The sequence below is a fragment of the Bos indicus genome, chromosome 22, assembly GCF_029378745.1.
Source record: "Bos indicus isolate NIAB-ARS_2022 breed Sahiwal x Tharparkar chromosome 22, NIAB-ARS_B.indTharparkar_mat_pri_1.0, whole genome shotgun sequence".
Taxonomy (NCBI): Eukaryota; Metazoa; Chordata; class Mammalia; order Artiodactyla; family Bovidae; genus Bos; species Bos indicus.
The window spans coordinates 32,774,434-32,791,596 of record NC_091781.1 but is presented as its reverse complement, the minus strand read 5'-3'; positions in this window follow the sequence as shown (position 1 = coordinate 32,791,596).

The window sequence follows — 17,163 nt, the reverse complement described above, 5'->3', positions numbered from 1 at the left end:
TTTAGATAACCAATATATACCATCACACTCCATTTCTGTTTGTTGATGCAAACTCCATTTTTCTTTGTTGTTGCAAATGATAATAACAAAGAAACAACAATCCTAAAATTCAATGACTTAAATAAAATAAGAAGACTGTTTCCCCGCCATAAAATAGGCTGGAGATGTGAGATCCAGCCTGGTGGAGAAACTGTTCTCCATACCGTCTTTCAGATACCCAGGTCCCTGCTGTCTTGTCGCTTTGCTGTTACCTAGGCCCTGTCATCATCTGTAAGATCAAAGCTGGTTGCTACCCTCTCTGTATACCAGCTCAAAGAAAGGAGAAAGTAAGGACACCGGAGGTATGCAGGTTTCTTATAAAGAGAGTAAAATGAAAGCTGTACCCATCTCATCTCAGGAGCCTTTAATTCCATGGCCACCCCTACCTGCACAGAAACATAAGAAATTATTGATCTACTGGCCAGCCATATAGCCAATAAAAACTGGAAAACAGATTTCAGGAGGACCATCATTCTTCCCCGACTTTGTAGTATTTCTTTGTTTAGATGTACGTACTTTCCCAGGTGGCTCAGTGGTAAAGAATCTGCCTATGAATGCAGGAGACACAAGAGATGTGGGTCTGATCCCTGGGTAGGGAATATCCCCTGGAGTAGGAAGTGGCAACCACTCCAGTATTCTTGCCTGAAAAATTCCATGGACAGAGGAGCCTGGTGGGCTGCAGTCCATGGGGTCGCAAAGAGTCGGACACGACTGAGCGACTGAGCACAATCCCTGAATGACGACTGCCAGACATTGGACTCCCAAGGTCATTGTAGCAAATGACTCAGGAGAAGGAAAGTCATCATCCTACGTGTGGGAAATCTACAAGAAGCACTCAGGTACTGACAGTTCGAATGACCATGGTCTTGTAGGAAAGAGAGAAAATGACCTGCCCTTGTCATAAAAATGGGCTCCTGTGCCAGAAGTGTACAGTGTAAAAGTCAAATGACATGTGCCACAGTTTTTCAATGAACATTCTTTTCACCCCACATTTGTAAAGTCTGTTTATGTAAGATCATGGTTCTCGAAGTGTGACCCTTAGGAAGCAACAGCAGCACTACCTGTGAACTTAGAAATACAAACTCTAAGGCCCCATCCCAAACGTCTAAGGACAGAGACTCTAGAGGTGGGTCATCTATGTTTTAATGAATGCTCCAGGGGAATTTTGTTGCTTGTTTGAAATCCACCAATCTAAGACTAAAAGAAGCATATGTGAACTTACTAGCTATGTGACTTTAGGCAAGTAACCTCACCTCTTTTCCTGAATTCCTGCATCTGGGAAATATGGATAGAAATAGTGTTTGTTATTGTTACAATGCGCATCAAAAGAGCTAAAATGTATAAAGTGCTTTTTAAAATGCTTCACATATAGTGCGTCCTCAAAAAGATACTGAAGATTATTGTAGCTGTTGTTGTCTTTATTCTCCTGACTTGTAATCTCACTAGTCTGTGGTCCAAAATGAGGTCATGGCTTTTAATATACGAGTGAAATGACTCTGAGACACGGTACTTCTTGCAGAGAGAATAATGTCTCTCTTCCTTCTCTGGGCCAATCCCCCCCTCATAATCACTCCAAGCCCCAAAAAATGCTTTTTAAAGTCTGGCAGTCATTGACCCCAGCAGCAGCTAAACAGATTGACTGAACAGTTCATTTATAGAAATGAATGAATGATAAACCTACAAGAGTATCAACCAGAAGCTCAAGTCCAACCAAAATGGCTAATCATTTCCCAGCATTTGTCATTTTGAGCTCTCACTTTCATGGAGCAACGTGAGGTTGTGGGGAATTGGGGACAATGTCAAGAATCCCCAGCATTGGCACAGATCAGTCTAAGAGACCAAGGAAGTGGGTGAGTTAGGGGACAGAAGAGCTCTCACCACCCATAAGAAGCCATATATATATATAAGCCCTAGCCAGCTTGAGCCGTTCCCACCAGGACCACCTCCCCAGAGCCTGCCCTCAGGTGCAGAACAGAGAAGGCAGTCTGTAATCTTTTCCTTGACCAAAGCTTTGTCTGCTGCTGCTGCTAAGTCGCTTCAGTCGTGTCCGATTCTGTGGGAGCCCATAAACGGCAGCCCACCAGGCTCCCCCATCCCTGGGATTCTCCAGGCAAGAACACTGGAGTGGGTTGCCATTTCCTTCTCCAATGCGTGAAAGTGAAGTCGATCAGTCACGTCTGACTCTTTGCGACCCCATGGACTGCAGCCCACCAGGCTCCTCTGTCCATGGGATGCATTTTGGGGAACGCCCTAGAGGTCCAGTGGTTAGGACTCCTTACTTTCACTGTCGAGGGTGTGGGTTTGATCCCTAGTCAGGGAACTAACATCCCACAAGCCATACAATGAGGACAAAAAAGAACAAAATAAAGGGAAGCATTTTTCCTCCCTGCTTTGACAGTGAACTTGAAGTCTGAGGACCCTTCTGAGCTGCACAATAAGGATGCTTGTAGCCTAATTACCTGGAATTGAGAAATGGGTTCTTTTTACATTCAGTCATCCTCAGCACTATGGTTACAGCTTTAAGATTTTGAGGGTTTTCGGATTGGTCACACTACTGGTTTTTACAGTCTCGCTCTCTTTTTTTAAATTGAGATAAAGTATTATATTAGCTTTAGATGTACAACATAATGGTTTGATATATGGATATATTGCAAAATAAGTGTATAATATTGTGTTAGTTTTAGATGTACAATGTAATGGTTTGATATATGTATATATAGCAAAATAACTACACCACAATAAGTGTAGTTAATATCCACCACCACACATAGTTACAATTTGTTTTCTTTTTTCCTATGACGGGAACTTCTAAGACCTAATCTCTCAGCAACTTTCAAATATATTATACAGTATTATTACCTATGGGGCTTCTCAGGTTGCTCAATGGTAAAGAATCTGTGTGCCAATGCAGGGGCCACAGGGGACCATGGGTTCAATCCCTGGGTCGGAAAGATCCCCTGGAGGAGGGCATGGCAATCCATTCCAGTATTCTTGCCTGGAAAATCCTTTGGACAGAGCATCCTGATGGGCTACAGTCTATGGGGTCACAAAGAGTCAGACGCGACTGAGTGGCTGAGTGTGTACACATGCATTATTACCTGTAGTCACCGTGTGGTACACTACTCCCCAGAATTTATCTTAGACCTGAAAGTTTGGACCTTTTGACCATAAAGTCTCCTTTGTTTTTTTTAAGTGTGATGGAACCGTGTAGGCAGGAAGAGATAAAATGTATCTTGAACAAGTGATACCCACTAAATAAGTGAGAAAAGTAGAGCTGAACCTCACTCAAGCCACAGTTTAGTAATCTAAGAGGAGTCAGGTGTTTTTTTTCAAGAGATCTCATCATATTACAAAATTTGGGGAATCTGTTCTTTATCTCCCTGCTATCTGCCCCACTCCACCCTACCAGAAGTCGGGTCCCTGGTTTCCCTTTGGGAGCTTCATCCCTTATCCTTTCTCATCACGTGTGTCAGGTGGGGTTCACCTCACGCTTTTATTCCCATAGTCTCTGATAGGCCTAAGTCAAGAGACTGGCTCAAGAATGAACATCTAACCACATCAGAGCCACTAAGATGCAAGAACCATGTTGGAGGGAGAAAGAATGTTTCCAGGAATGAGCAGCTCTGGCTTTCTCAGTCCCTATAAAGGGAGGCGTGAGGAGATGAAACCTAGTTCTGCTGCAGAGATACTGCTGCCATTACAACGTACTCAGTCGCGTCCGACTCTTTGTGACCCCGTGGACTGTAGCGCACCAGGCTCCTCTGTCCATGGGATTGTTCAGGCAAGAATACTGGAGCGGGTTGCCATTTCCTTCTCCAGGGAATTTTCCCGACCCAGGAATCGAACCTGCGTCTCCTGTGCCTCCTGCATTGGCAGATGGATTCTATACTACTGCTACTCAGCCACCTGGGAAATCCTTACAGAGCAGGAATGGTTGCTAAAGGCAAATGCAGAGCCCAAAGATGAAGGGCATTGATGGCAGGACAGAGGAGAGCCACTCAGGTGCTGGTGACAGTGTTTGTGCCTTCGTTTCTATATTGACATATAGTTGATGTATAATGTTACATTAATTTCTGATGTACAGCAAAGTGATTCAGGTATACATATATATGTACATCCTTTTTCATATTCTTTTCCATTTTGGTTTATCACAGGATATTGTATATAGTTCTTTGAGCTATTTAGTAGGACCTTGTTGTTTACCCATTCATTGCATCTGCTAATCCCAAACTCCCATTCCATCCCTCTCCCCACCCTCCACTTGGCAATCACAAGTCTGTTCTCCATGTCTGTGCTTCTGTTTCATGGATATGTTCATTTGTGTCATATTTCAGATTCCACATATAAGTGATGTGACATGGTATTTGTCTCTTTCTGACTTAGTTCACTTAGTATGATGATCTCTAAATCCACCCATGTCTATACCTTTGAATGAAACCTCATCTGAAATATACTGCAATATACTACTGAAATATACTACTCTCTAGAGTAGTCTTTTCCGTTGTGTGGTCCCTGCATCAGCAGAGTTAGCCTTAGCTGAAAACTTGTTAGAAATGCAAACTGTTGGGTACCTACTGCAGACTTTCTGAATCAGAGCTCTGTGTGGAGTTCCACAATCTACATTTTAATGAGCTTTCTGGGTGATCTGAATTCACACTAAAGTTTAAGGAGCACTGCTGTTGACCTATGGAGTAAGCTATTAGAAAATCAGCTAGTCTAACTCAAGTACAATTATTCCAGAGTTCTCAGTGCTACAGGCCAGTCTTTGCATTTCTTATTAAATCTGGTCTGAATTTGTTTTATATTCCTCATCCTTGCTTTAATATTTTTTTGTTGCAATAGTTTGAAAATCAAGTGAACTGCCTAAATTAGAATCCTTGCTTATATTTCCAAAACTCACTGACATATGTTGATTTCTCTTCCTCGGGACAGCTCTCGGAAGGACAGCAAGGATGTTCAGTATGCAAACTCCTCATTGTAGGGAATAGAAAACCAAAGTGCCATCCCGTAAACCTCCTGGCTGGCTAAAATTCTGGTCTGGTTCTTTCTGCCGTACGTGGCTGCCTGTGTGACTCAGTAATTAGACCCAGAGGCAATAGAGTCGCGCCAACCCGGCTTTATGTCCCGACTCTGCTACACGGGAGCATTCTAGCTTTTGTGTCTTGGTTTCTTCATCTGTGAAATGACGAAAACAGTTCTCCTTCCTTGAGGTGCCTAGTGTGAGGGATCTATGAGAATTAGTATGGGACGGGCCAAGCACTGGGCAAATGGTCAATAAACGGTATCCATTCAGAATACTATTATCAAATCCATCATTGCTACCGCACTATAAAATGCAGCGGCTGCACCCACAGCAGACTGCAGCCAGCCAAAGAGTGTTATCTGGGAGAAGCAGCACCTCGACCCTGCATGAAGTTATCCAGCCAGCTGATTTCCAGGAGCCATCTGAATTCTCTCGGCCAATCACCCTAACTCAAGCGCCTGCAATCAGCATCACAATGTAATCTCTCTCTTCAGCTTCCCATCAGAAGCTGTGTTCCTAAACCTCATCTTCCCCTTTCAGGCCTCTGTCTTCTGAAGGGAGCGAGGCTGCTGGTGATTAGGAGTTGTTTAAATTGCCATAAAAACAAGGAAAGATTTCTCATTCTCACTAAAGAAGTCATCTGCTTGAATCAGTGGGTGTCTCTCTCATTTCCATGGATGCTTAATTCAAGTCTGGTCCACACGGAGGATGGTGGTTTATTAAGGATTATGACTTCCTCCCTCCTCTGGGCCGTCTAGACAGTGTGCTGCTCTGGAAGGGGAAGACTCTATATTAGGTGCAGTAATATTTTTATAATCGCATTTCTCTTGCCTGGCTCTCAATAATCGACCTGGCCATTCAGCATGACCACGACTTAAGTCACACACCAGGGACATTTTCCTGAGAGATCTTGTTTGGAGCAGCATCTTGTAGCCCCATGAATAAAATGGATCTCTGTTTAATAACTGCCCGAGTTCAAGTTCCAGCTTTGCCACTTAATACCTGTGTGACTATAAGGAATATATTTAGCCACTTGGGGCCTCAGTTTACCCATCTTTGAAATGGGTATAACAGAACCTATACATAGGACAATGATTACAGAATGTAACGTTTATTAAATCTTTCAGTGAATAAAACTTAATGAATACCCCACTCACACCTATGGATAGATCAACTAAACAGAAAATTAACAAGGAAACACAAACTTTAAACGATACAATAGACCAGTTAGACCTAATTGATAGCTACAGGACATTTCATCCCCCCCCCCAAAAAAAAAAACGACTGCTCACTATGGCAATTATTGAAGCTGACTTAGGGTGACATAGAGGCTTATTTCCCTTTACCCTTCTGAGTTCTTAGCTGAGGATCTCTGTAAGAAATGACAGAATAGCAGGACAAAATCAAACAGAAGTTTATTAACATAAAAAAATAAATAAAATAAAATAAAAAGGAAGCAAATTCTAACACAGATTACAACATAGATAGACCTTGAAAAAAATAAAATAAAATAAAAGGTCATAGATATTTTTCTTTAAAAAAAAAAAAAAAACTTAATGAATAATATTTGCCTTTTACTAAGAACCTACTTTGTGCCAGACTTCATATTCAGCACTTTACATTTAACAGATAAATTTATCCCTAATGTAAATCTCTGTAGTAGTATGATAGTAGTAATAAACAATAACAACAATATTAATAATAATGACAGAAATAATAATGATAATAATATGTGCACTTGGCACTATCGTGCTATGTTTCATCTCACAAAACCTTGTTAATGAGATTCTGTTATAATCTCCATTCTATAGATGGGTAAACTGAGACACAGAAAGAGTAAGTGTCTAGCCCAAAGCCTCACAAAACCTTGTTAATGAGATTCTGTTATAATCTCCATTCTATAGATGGGTAAACTGAGACACAGAAAGAGTAAGTGTCTAGCCCAAAGCCACACAGATAGTAAATGGCAGAGTTAGAATTCAAATTCCATCCTCCCTAACTCCAGATCCCAAGCTTTCAATTGCCCACCTATTCAGAGCCACAGAAATATTGCATCATAAAATGAAAATGTCAGTGTTCAAACTTTCTAGACACATGAGATAGATCAAAAATGTCAATATCATTGTTTTTCCTCTAGGTAAATAATTCCAAATGAGACACATAAATGGAATGGAGGATTGTAAAGCTTCCTAATTGGCGGTGATGCCAACCTTGTATGCTCCGTGAAAACGAGGGATTATTTTCCAAGTGAAAAATGACTCCATTAGTAACAGGTTTTTAAAACTATAGAGTCAGCACCTTTCAGAAGATACTCAGGTGGGTAATAAAAAAAAAAAAAAAAGTAGAGGCTTTTATAGCATCCAATTACATGACAAGTGAATTACATTTAAAGATATTGGAAAAAAAATAAGCAATTTCAAATGTGAAATGAGGAGTGTGAGCAACTGTAACTAGTCCTCATATTAAGTTCTTTCCAAGCCCTTGGGGGAGATGAAGAAGTCATAAAGGAGAGCTATGTAACCTGACTTGAACTTGATAAGTCTGCATGTAAGTAAGCGATGTGTCTGATGACCAGAGACAGAGGGAAGTCTAAGGCTGGTGATGAGAGTCATCACTCATCTGCTACCCACTGTATGCCTGTTGTTCAGTCACTCAGTCATCTCCGACTCTCTGCAAACCAATGGACTATAGTTCGCCAGGCTCCTTTGTCCATGGGATTGTCCAGGCAACAATACTGGAGTGGGTTGCCATTTCCCTCTCCAGGGGAATCTTCCTGACCTAGGGATTTAACCCACATCTCCTGCATTCTGTGTAAAGTCCTTCCCGATATCCTGTTCTGGTCCTTCCTAAAGTACTTCAGGGGGAACCCTTATGAGCTCCATTTTGCAAATGAGGAAACTGGAACTGGGAGACAGTAAGTGACTTTGCCAATAGTCACTACTGCCTGGTAAGGGGGAAACTGGGGTTCATGGCTGGGGTCTGTGTACTTGAGAATCAGCATGCTTCCCACTGCATCATGCTGCCTTTCTCAAAAGAGACCACAGGAAAGAAATTCTAGGATTTGAAGGTGCAAGGTAAATGACTTCTTATCTTGTTTGCCTGCTGTCATATTTAGGTAGAGTTATAATTTTTTGATGGAGACAAATTGAAGCCTTGCTATTAGGATACTTAAGAAAGGATAGTCTAATGAGAAAGATTAGGACAAATCTCTTCTGGGACTAAGTTCAAGAGAAACATTTATGTATTTATCTTTATATCCTAATGTTTTATGCCAAGCTGGTGTAAAGTACATGCTTCATGGATGTTCACTCAGTTGGCTTGAATTCTGTTCTTTTAATTCACAAACCCCTTAGGTAGAGCCAAATATATTTTCTTTAAGTTTCTTGAACCCTGGGAGAATGTCTGGCATTTCTTTGGTACCCACTTCTGCCCTCCAAAATACCATGGTAAGCACGTTGGTGCTCATGTCAACACAATGAATACAGACCCTGTGGGATATTCAGTTATGTTTACTTTGAGTTCAGCATCTGCACTTTGAGGGACCCTGAAGGACTGAAGTGGACCTTGATACCAACCTGCATCAAAATACTAGCTGTGTTCTTGGAAATCCTGATTATGGAGGATTGAGAGACTAAAGATTAAAATTTTTAAAGTAAGACTGTGTACTACAAATCTATATACAGAAAGAAGAAAAGAATGGTTTAACTCTCCCATCTTCTTGGAATCTTGAAATTAAAATCATTGTTGTATTCACCCTTATGTAGTATTATTTTAGTGGCCTGAACAACTGGCCAGAAATTTATTTAAGAGAATTGTCTTTCTTTGGGGTTAGGAATGTTGTTATTTTGGTTTGTCTAGAACTGCTTTTCATTCTTCTGTGGTCACACGATTCTAGTGATGTTGGGGGTGTTGGAGGACAGAGGTGTCTAAAAAATCAGGGGTAGCTTCTAGATTCTTATAGTGGAGGAAGGTAGGCAAATTAATAGTTCCCCAGAGATATCTATGTCCTAATTGCCCAAAACCTGTGGATGTGTTACCTCCATATGGCAAACGAGATTTTGCAGATTTTTAAGGGTTTAAGATGGTTAACTTAGGAGTCTTGAGATGGGAACATTTTCCTGGATTATCCAGGTGGGCTCAAGCACAGTGATCCTTCTATTAATAAGCTGGAGACAGGGTGTTAGAGTCAGAGAAGGAAATGTAATGATGGAGTGGAGGTCAGCATGATGCAGTTGCTCACTTAGAAGACAAAAGAGAGGCACAAGCCAAGAAATGAGGGCAGCCTCTAGAAGCCATGAAAGTCAAGGGACAGTTTCTTCCCCTAGAGCCTCCAGAAGGAATAAATTGAGGCTTCTGACCTCTGGTAGTGTAACATACTACCTTTGTATTGGTTAAGCCACCTAGTTTGTGACAATCGTTACAGGAGCCATAGGAAACTAATACAGAGACTAAGTTCCTCATCTACAGCTTCTACCAGAGACGGGTGTTTCCTGATGGAAGTTTCAGAAAACATTCTACCTGATTGGAAGCCAACATAGTATCTTTGACTACTTATGACTTACCTTAGGGTTTCTAAACCTCTTTAACCTCAGCACTATTAACATTCTGGCTCGGTAACTCCCTGTTGTGGAGCCGTCCTGTGTATTGCAGGATGCTAAGCGCCACCCCTTGCTTCTATCCATAGATGAGAATAGTACCTCTCCTCCTCAATCATGATGATCGGTAGTGTCTCTGGGCATTTCCAAAGACCCCCTGTGGAGAGGAAGAGCAGCAAAACTGCCCTCAGACTGAGAACCACTGCTCTCACTTGATCATATGCTCCTTGATTAAAAACTTGCTGGTGACAGTGAGCAAGCCATCTTTCTCCCATGATTCTAATTCATAAATTAGCCAAAGCCTATGACACACAAATGGAGAAGGCAATGGCACCCCACTCCAGTACTCGTGCCTGGAAAATCCCATGAATGGAGGAGCCTGGTAGGCTGCAGTCCATGAGGTCGCTAAGAGTCGGACACGACTGAGTGACTTCACTTTCACTTTTCACTTTCATGCATTGGAGAAGGAAATGGCAACCCACTCCAGTGTTCTTGCCTGGAGAATCCCAGGGATGGGGGAGCCTGGTGGGCTGCCGTCTATGGGGTCACACAGAGTCGGACATGACTGAAACGACTTAGCAGCAGCAGCAGCATGACACACAAAAGTCATTTTGCTGCTCAGTTACAAGGCAAAAAAATCCTTGCCTCTAGAATAGATAGAATAATCTCATGGCTTGTGCCAAGAGATCAGACAGGATTTCTTTGTGGATGAAACTCTGCTGATAACCCAGGGCAAGTTATTAATCTACTCAACCCAGCTAGCTAACACCTTAAGCCTGTTACTGTCAGTAAATGCCAGATAAAGTGTTTTATCAAATTGACTGAGGTGGCTTTGTGCCCCTCCTCTCCATTGGTAGAAGTTAATTGGAAATTCAATTCATAACTATTACTGGTTGAAAACTCCCCAAATGTATTGGTTTGAAATGTGGCAAATCTGACTAAAGGAGAAAATGAGCTCTGTGCCTCTTCTGGCTCCAAGACATAGGTGATGTTACACATGGAAGCAAGAGCAGATCCAGAGAGCCAGTTTTCCCTTCTTTGAGTTGACATGTCTGCCAAAGGATGCCTGAATTCAGGGTTAAGGGAATGGAGAGAGAACTGAATCCAGTTTATTTTCCAAAATAAATTTATATCATGCCATGGATACGTTTGGCAGAGATGAGGTGGTCAAAAACAGCAAAAGGATAAGAGAATAAATGGCCATGATAGAGGACCAGCTCAGATGGAAGGATAGGATGATGTTATAGACTGAATGTTTGCATCCTTTCAAAAATGCTTATATTGAAGCCCTAATCCCTGGTGTGATGGAATGTGGAGATGGGGGCCTTTGGGAGGTATTAGGTTTAGATGAGGTCATGAGAGTGGGGCCCTTAGGATGGAGTTAGTGTCCTTATAAGAAGAAAAGGAGACCAAATTTCTTTCTCTCTCCAACACATAAGGACACAGCAAATAGGTGACCATCTGCAAAGCAGGACAATAGCTCAAGAACCCAACCATGCTGGCACCCTGATCTTGAAGTTTGCCAGCCTCCAGAACTTTGGGAAGCAAAGGTCTATTCTTTAAGTCACCCAGTATCTGGTATTGTGTTGTAGCAGTTTGAGCAGACTAAAATGAAAAATGGAACCACAGAAATTTTATCAGGAGCTAGAAAGATACCAACATGTTTGAGTCTTTTGGAGTGACCCCCACCATCAGCACCAAACATGAGACCTCTGGCTTTTTAATTAGTTTCTTGAATTTTATAAATGTGAAAATAATGTGCTATATTGAAGACTAGATTCTCACTAGCTATATGAGTGCGGACAGATCTCTTTCTTGTTTCCCTTTTTTGGTTTCAATACTAAAATGGGAAAATAATACCAGCCTTGGAAAAGCATCAGAAGAAGAGAATGAAATCCTAAGTATGAGATTGATAGGTATATGATAGACACTCAGTAAAGATAAATCTCCTCTCCTTCTATCTAACCTCATCCTGATCAATTTAAAATAGGTCAAGCCTAAATTCGGCAGGTTCAGCTAGTATGTGAATGTGAATGAGGGTAAGTGATCATTTATACCCTATCTGGGTAATTACCAACCTACCGTACTCGAGTATGAAAAGTAGTTCTTGTCAGGGTCTCATTGTGGTAAATATCTGAAAGCATTGCTTTTGTAAACATGTCCTCTAGTCCCCCTTCTTCTGTTAATTGTACCTAGTTTCTCCTTTGAGAAGTCTCCTTTTTTTTACTCTTGGTCTATGAGTTTCAGTAGGAGTTGAAAACAGTGTCTCATACACACACACAGACACACACACACACACACACATAAATATCTTATTCCAGGAAAGAACCCTCCATGGGTCTGGGCAGTGAGTGTATTAATCATTACCCAAACCAGATTAGAATGAATTAACTGCAAGAATACTGTTCAGTTGGTTCAGTTCAGTCACTCAGTCATGTCCAACTCTTTGTGACCCATGGACTGCAGCATGCCAGGCTTCCCTGTCTGTCACCAACTCCCAGAGCTTACTCAAACTCATGTCCATCGAGTCGGTGATGCCATCCAACCATCTCATCCTCTGTCATCCCCTTCTCCCGCCTTCAATCTTTCCCAGCATCAGGGTCTTATCCAGTGAGTCAGTTCTTTGCATCAGGTGGCCAAAATATTGGAGCTTCAGCTTCAGCATCAGTCCTTCCAATGAATATTCAGGACTGATTTCCTTTAGGATGGACTGGTTGGATCTCCTTGCAGTCCAAGGGACTCTCAAGAATCTTCTGCAACACCACAGTTCAAAAGCACCAAGCACGGTTCAACACCACCAAGTTCAATCTTGATTCTAGCTTGTGCTTCATCCAGCCTGGCATTTTGCATAATGCATTCTGCATACAAGTTAAATAAGCAGGGAGTCAATATACATCTTGACATACTCCTTTCCTGATTTGGAACCAGTCTCTTTTTCCATGTCCAGTTCTAATTGTAGCTTCTTGACCTGCATAGAAATTTCTCAGGAGGCAGGTAAAGTAGTCTGTTATTCCCATCTCTTGAAGAAATTTCCACAGTTTGTTGTGATCCACGCAGTGAAAGGCTTTGGCATGGCTTTGGCTTTCCCAGTTGAAGTTGAACGGTTCTATGAAGACCTACAAGACCTTTCAGAAATAACACCCAAAAAAGATGTCCTTTTCATTATAGGGGACTGGAATGCAAATGTAGGAAGTCAAGAGATACCTGGAGTAACAGGCAAATTTGGCCTTGGAATACACAATGAAGCAGGGCAAAGGCTAACAGAGTTTTGCCAAGAGAACACACTGGTCATAGCAAACACCCTCTTCCAACAACACAGGAGAAGACTCTACACATGGACATCACCAGATGGTCAATAACAAAATTAGATTGATTATATTCTTTGCAACCAAAGATGGAGAAGTTCTATACAGTCAGCAAAAACAATACTAGGAGCTGACTGTGGCTCAGATCATGAACTCCTTCTTGCCAAATTCAGACTTATATTGAAGAAAGTAAGGAAAACCACTAGACCATTCAGGTATAACCTAAATCAAACCACTTAAGATTATACAGAGGAAGTGACAAATAGATTCAAGGGATTAGATCTGATAGACAGAGTACCTGAAGAACTATGGACAGAGGTTCATGACATTGTACAGGAGGTAATGATGATCAAGAACATCCCCAAGAAAAAGAAAAGCAAAAAGGCAAAATGGTTGACTAAGGAGGCCTTACAAATAGAAGGGGAGTAAAAGGCAAAGGAGAAAAGGAAAGATATACCCATTTGAATGCCAGTTCCAAAGAACAGCAAGGAGATATAAGAAAGCCTTCCTCAGTGATGAATCCAAAGAAAGAAAGGAAAACAATAGAATAGGAAAGACTCTTCAAGAAATTTAGAGATACCAAGGGAATACTTCATGCAAAGATGGGCACTATAAAGGACAGAAATGATACGGACCTAACAGAAGCAGAAGATATTAAGAAGAGGTGGCAAGAATACACAGAAGAACTATACAGAAAAGATCATCATGACCCAGATAACCACGACGGTGTGATCACTCACATAGAGCCAGACATCCTGGAATGAGAAGTCAAGTGGGCCTTAGAAAGCATCACTACGAACAAAGTTAGTGGAGGTGATGGAATTCCAGCTGAGCTATTTCAAATCCTAAAAGATAATGCTATTAAAGTACTGCACTCAATATGACTGCAAATTTGGAAAACTCAGCAGTGGCCACAGGACTGGGAAATGTCAGTTTTCATTTCACTCCCAAAGAAAGGCAATGTCAAAAAATGTTCACACTACTGCACAATTGCACTCATCTCACAAGCTAGCAAAGTAATGCTCAAAATCCTTCAAGCCAGGTTCAACAGTATGTGAACTGTGAACTTCCACACATTCAAGCTTAGAAGAGGCAGATGAACTAGAGATCAAATTGCCAACATCTGCTGGATCATCAAAAAAGCAAGAGAGTTCCAGAAAAATACCTACTTCTGCTTTATTGACTATGCCAAAGCCTTTCACTGTGTGGATCACAACAAACTGTGTAAAATTCTTAAAGAGATGGGAATAACAGACCACCTTACCTGCCTCCTGAGAAATCTCTATGCAGGTCAAGAAGCAATAGTTAGAATTGGACATGGAACAACAGACTGCTTCTAAATCAGGAGAGGAGTATGTCAAGGCTGTATATTGTCACCCTGCTTATTTAACTTATATGCAGAGAACATCATGTGAAATGCCAGGCTGGGTGAACCACAAGCTGGAATCAAGTTTGTCAGGAGAATTATCAATAACCTCAGATATGCAGATAACACCATCCTTATGGCAGAAAGCAAAGAAGAACTAAAGAGCCTCTTGATGAAAGTGAAAGAGGAGAGTGAAAAACTTGACTTAAAACTCAACATTCAGAAAACTAAGATCATGGCATCAAGTCCCATTACTTTATAAGGGCAAATAGATGGGGAAACAAAGGAAACAGTGAGAGGCTTTATTTTTTGGGTCTCCAAAATCACTGCAGATGGTGACTGCAGCCATTAAATCAAAAGACACTTGCTCCTTGGAAGAAAAGCTATGAGCAGCCTAGACAACGTATTCAAAAGTCTTTGCCAACAAAGGTCCATCTAGTCAAGGCTATGGTTTTTCCAGTAGTCATGTTTGGATGTGAGAGTTGGACCATAAAGAAAGCTGAGCACTGAAGAACTGATGCTTTTGAACTGTGGTATTGGAGAAGACTCGTGAGAGTCCCTTGGATTGCAAGGAGATCCAACCAGTCCATCCTAATGGAAATCAGTCCTGAATATTCATCAGAAGGACTGATGCTGAAGCTGAAGCTCCAATATTTTGGCCACCTGATGCGAAGAACTGACTCACTGGAAAAGACCCTGATGCTGGGAAAGATTGAAGGCGGGAGGAGAAGGGGATGACAGAGGATGAGATTTTTGGATGGCATCACCAACTCGATGGACATGAGTTTGAGTAAGTTCTGGGAGTTGGTGACGGACAGGGAAGCCTGGCATGCTGCAGTCTATGGGGTCACAAAGAGTCGGACATGACTGAGTGCCTGAAATGACAGGTATTTCAGAACTTCACATTGGGATAAGTTCCCTGTGTTCAGAAATTTGTTTTCCCATCTAAAAGACTCTGCAGCTGCTGTTCAAATGCTATTACAATCATCCCAGGGCTAATTGGTTGGGCATGTGTACTGCTGACCAAACCCCCAGCACCACCTCCATATGCCTGGGAGGCTGACCACAGTCACTGTGTCAGTGCTAGTTGTAAAGAATTTTTACAGTCAGTCAAACAATGCCTCTGTCCCCCTGCAACTATTAAGGCTAAGTCATCCCTTTATAATAAACAACAAGCATTCTCTTTCTGTGTGACACTGAAGAAAGAATACAGAGATAGCCTTCTTTTTTTATTGGGATATACTTGTTTTACAATTTGTGTTAGTTTCTGCTGTACAAGGAAGTGAATCAGCTGTACGTATACATATAACCCCAGCCTCTACGATCTCCCTCCCACCCCCAAACCCACTCCATCCATCTAGGTTACCACAGAGCACCAAGGGGAGCTCCCTGTGCTATAGAGCAGGTTCCCATTGGCTATCTGTTTTACTGGTGGCATGCACATACATCAGTCTCAATCTCAGTCTCCCAATTTATCCCACCCCCATATCCATTCCATTTGTGTGTGCTCTATTCCTGCCCTGGAAATAGTTTCATCGGTACCATTTTTCTACATTCCACAGACATGCATCAAAATATGACATTTGTTTTTCTCTTTCAGACTTACTCCACTCTGTATGACACTCTAGGTCCATCCACATCTCTACAAATGACCTAATTCCACTGCTTTATATGGCTGAGTAATATTCCATTGTGTATAGGTACCACATCTTCTTTATTCATTCATCTGTCAATGGATGTTTTGGTAGCCTCATTTTACTTTAGCCAAAAAGGTTCCAACTGTTGCTTGCTGCCTTAATTCTGCAAACATGAAACAATAGAGGCTGCTTTTCTCCCTTCTACCCCAACCATTGTGTTTTCCAGAAGGTCCTACCAGCACATTTCCTATTTTAATAAGCATTTAAGATGCTTTCCTAATCACAGAGGGCAAAGAGACAGATAACAATAGGTGAAAAAAGAAAGGGAAGCAGAAGTATAAGTTCCAAATGATGTGCTGTCATGATTTGTGATAAATAAGGCAACATAGCATTTAGAAAGGAGAGCCACTAAGGAAAGGTTTCATTTTATTCATAAAATTTTCCTGATGTGAAAAAAAAGTAACTTTTTCTTGCTGCTTAGCTGCCAAGTAAACTTGGAGAAACATGTCCATAGGAATAGTGAATCCCTGGATACTGCCCCAGCCTGTGACATCACGATGTTGTTCATTGTTCAGTTGCTAAGTCATGTACAGCTTTTTGTGACCCCATGGACTGCAGCAAGCCAGGCTTCCCTGTCCACTATCTCCTGGATTTTGCTCAAACTCATGTCCATTGAGTCAGTGATGCCATCCAACCATCTCATCCTCTGCCACCCTTCTCCTCCTGCCCTCAATCATTCCCAGCATCAGGGTCTTTTCCAGTGAGTCAGCTCTTTGCATCATGTGGCCAAAATATAGGAGCTTCAACTTCAGTGTCAGTCCTTCCAGTGAATATTCAGAGTTGATTTCCTATAGCACTGCCTGGTTTGATCTCTTTGCTGTCCGAGATGAGCATAGATATTGCAATATCTGAGTCCGTGATTGACATACCAAGCTAGACTTTCATGTCTACAATCAGTGTCTACCTTTCCATGAGTGGATATCCTTGCCATGAATTATATAAGATGAAGTCTACTGTGCTATTTTGGCAATATTTCTTAGGTACAATTTTTATTAATTTCTCTACATTAAGTCAAAAAATATTTCCAGAGTGAGTGACTATCCATCAAAAAGGTCTAGACTAGAAGAAGAAAAGAATTTAAAGACAGACATGATTAAGATGCCTCCAGAATTGCCTCCAGTTACACAAATGCTTGTGT